At 47.4% G+C, this 3,383-nt stretch overlaps 1 long non-coding RNA gene across 1 annotated transcript in view; it reads right to left on the reverse strand.

Annotated features, from left to right (window-relative positions):
• LOC120867258 overlaps positions 1-2,978 on the reverse strand; it is a 33,772-nt gene extending 30,794 nt beyond the window's left edge. Inside the window, exon 1 of the long non-coding RNA XR_005721830.1 lies at positions 2,636-2,978. This is a non-coding gene — a long non-coding RNA (uncharacterized LOC120867258). The remainder of the gene's footprint in view (positions 1-2,635) is intronic.
• Between the last annotated feature and the right edge of the window lie 405 nt (positions 2,979-3,383).

The raw sequence follows: 3,383 nt of genomic DNA on the forward strand, positions 1-3,383 counted from the left end.
AAGTGCCTTTAACAAAGCTAAACCACCACTTCTCAGGGGCCGAAAGGATATGATGCATGTGCCCCTCTAAGGTCAGCTAGCTTTGCTTAGGAGGAAAAGGCATCAGGTCACAGTCTGACGGCTTCTCCCCTTGCAGCCAGTCGCCTCACACATCAGCTCTATGGGTTAGTGGGGAGACTGAGCCTGGAGTGCCATCTGATCTCATCCATTCACCAATTCACTTAATACATGTTGGTGAACATATCCCAGAATGAGATACTTGCACCGAGCACTTCACAGCTCCCATTCATGCTCAGTCCACCCAGTGGTGTGCCAGAGTTTCCCATTTCACAGGCCTAAGGAATTAAGTAACTTGCTCAAGATCAGACAGCAGGAAGTAGAAGAGCAAGACTAAAATCCAGTTTCTCTCTTTAACTTCAGAATTTGTTTACTGGACATGAATATTCCTGATATTCAAAAAGTTATAGAGAACAGCCTATTAAAACCCATGTACTCCATTCAGAACTCAAGAGATACAACCTGAAGCGCCTGTGTACCTCTCCACATTCTACTAAACCACATTGCCGCCAATTCCTCCTACTTAATTAACACTGCATGTGGCATCACCACCCAGAAATCTTCCATCAGTTTCCAAGTTCAGTGCCATTTCTATTTCCACTATTACTTCTACCCTTCTCCATTTTACAAATAACATCTTGTATCAGGATTATTACAATGGCCTTCTAATTGGTTTCCTTGCATCTGCTCTTCTACATTACAATCACCAACCTTTTTAAAACCTTTGGAGTAGCTGCCTTTGGTCTTAGGATATAGACAAAAGCATCTGCATGGCATTCAAGGGTCTCAGACGGTCTTTCCCCTACTCTGCACAATAGCTTGTTCCCTGTTTGGGGCATACTGGCCTTCTTGCAGTTCCTTATAATCCCCAAGCTCCCTCCCCCTACATGGTCTTTGCACACAGTGTTCCTCCCTTCTTCATCTGAGTAACTCTCTTCCCTTTCTCACGTAAACTTTCTTTCCTTGAGCCTCTTGGCCGGGTCATTCTTTATATCTCTCACTTTTACAACTTTACATTTATTTGTGAGATTAACTGATTAAATTAATAGGCCTTTCCTAACAGGCTAAATAATAGCTAATGTATATATAACATATATAACATGCTGGCAGTGATCCTAGGACTTACCAACCCACTAAGACCTCCCAAAAGCTCTATGAAGCAGGTACAGTTATTAGCCCCATTTTACATATAAGCAAAGTAAATCACACACGCTAAAGAAGTGGCAGAGTTGGTTCATGAACTCAGGCAGTCAATGAGTGCTAAGTGCCTCAGTAAATCTGCTGAATGCATGATAGTGCTGAGTGCTTTTGACAGGGACTACATAGCGCCTATCTTAGTTCAACAAAAAAATCAGGTGGTTATGTTAAGGGTCTTATGTTTGACTGGAACTTTGCTACAAAACACTTATCTTCTTAGCATTTTATTCCAGCTACCTGAAAATCCATTTGCCCTCACTGGGAGTATCATGAATCATGACTGATGCTGAGCAGAGGGGAAAACCGGTAAAAGGCCAGGAAAAAGTTGGTGAACAGAACTGCAGATCATTTGTAATATGGGTAATCCTCATAAAGACAATTCAAAGGTTTTCATAGATGTCATCTCACTTAACCTTCATTGATTCCTAATAAAGTTACACACACAGGGCAGTTCTGTATCAGCTAACAGATGAAGCAAAAGGCTGAGATGAGGATTCCAAAATCATCAGAAATTAACTAGTCACAGGATGAGTAAGGGAGGTGTTCCCATATTTCCAGTTTCAAAAGTGCGTTATTTCTGGCAGAGAAAGACCTCGTCTTCCTTCTTAAGGGTTAAAGGTAGCTAGCTAATTTTCCTGATTCTTTTTTGGCTGCCCTGCACCGCCTGTGGAGTGTCCAGTTCTCCCGACCAGGGATTGAACCCAGGCCGTGGCAGTGAAAGCACTTAATTCTAACCGCAAGGCTAGCAGGAAACGTCCTAACGCGTAGCTGGAACTTCTCAGCAAGGACGGTGGTGCTCTTAGGTTTTCCCAGTATGGCTACAGTAGGGGAAATTATCCCACGGGCTCAAGTTATATGGTAAAGAGCTCTATAAGCTAGCTACATCCACTTAACCCTAGGCCAATATGGTGCAAATGTAACAATTCAGGAAATTCTTCACCCAGAGCCTCAATACCAATGTAAAGGAAGTCAAGAAACTGTATGCACCTTTTCTTTATGTGCATTTTGCTAAGTTAAAGTTTTCATTAGTTTCTTTCAGAGCTGTAACTAAAAAAGTCTAAGAACTTTATGCCTGTACACACATTCTTTCTGGTTCACGGGACGAGAACTTTACAATAGGAGCACCTTCGCAGGATGAAACATTTCTATTCCTTCAAGTACCAGATAGCTATGGATGCAGATCTAGGAGGAATCCCAATATCCAACCCACGTTGTCTGACCTTGTAACAGCACAGGGCTCAAACTAGAAGCAGGTCTAAAGGGATTGCATTAGCATTCACCTCCTTGGAGTGGCCTGTAAGGATAAGGACAGTGAGGAATGCTAGAATCCAGTCCCAATCAGGCCACTCATCGGCTGAATAACCTTGGACAAGTTGCATACCCTCTCTGGGCTTCAGTTTCCACATCAGCAAATTGGAAGTTGAACCGCACGGTCTTCAAGGTCCTTTTTTCCAAAGAGAGCCTGGTACCAAGTAGGCCTAGCCATTAAAGCAGCTTCCTGTGGGCGCGGTGCAGGGCTTTAACGGTCCCCCCCTCCCCCGCTCGAGCCCGCGAAACCCTCAACACGCCCCTCCGAGTGACGCCGCTTTCTCAACCGCAGCCTGGACACAGCTCCGCCTCTTCCCGGGGGCGTCCCGTCGTGCCCCGCGCCAGGATTCTAAAGCAGTGGGTCGACTCCCGCCTTTCCGCGGCCCCGACCCCGAACTCCTCTCCCCAGTTTTGTCGGGTGCCCTATCCTATCAACGTCTAGTATCCCAGCCAATCACGCGGGTCCGGAGTCTTACCTTCGGTCCATCCTCCTCCCAGCGGCCAGCCGGCCCGAGCTCAAGGCCTTTAGCAGGCCAATCCAATCAGTGGACGGCTCTGGCCGGCCTCACCCCAATGTCCCTCCTCTCGGCCAATCCGCGCGCCCCATTCTGCTACCCGCCCAGCCAACCCCGGGCCTTGAAACCAGCGGGCAAATGGGCGCAAGGCGGCCCTTCAACGCTGACCGCCTGGCCAATTGGGGATTCCGCGTGGCCACGGCGGCAACCAATCGACATGGAGCGCGGTGCCGCTGCGGAGAGGTCCGGCCGAATATCCCTCCGCCTTCCTCCCTCCCTCTCTCTCCCTCCCTGCGAGCCGCCGTT

The sequence above is a fragment of the Oryx dammah genome, unplaced genomic scaffold, assembly GCF_014754425.2.
Source record: "Oryx dammah isolate SB20612 unplaced genomic scaffold, SCBI_Odam_1.1 HiC_scaffold_8, whole genome shotgun sequence".
Lineage (NCBI taxonomy): Eukaryota > Metazoa > Chordata > Mammalia > Artiodactyla > Bovidae > Oryx > Oryx dammah.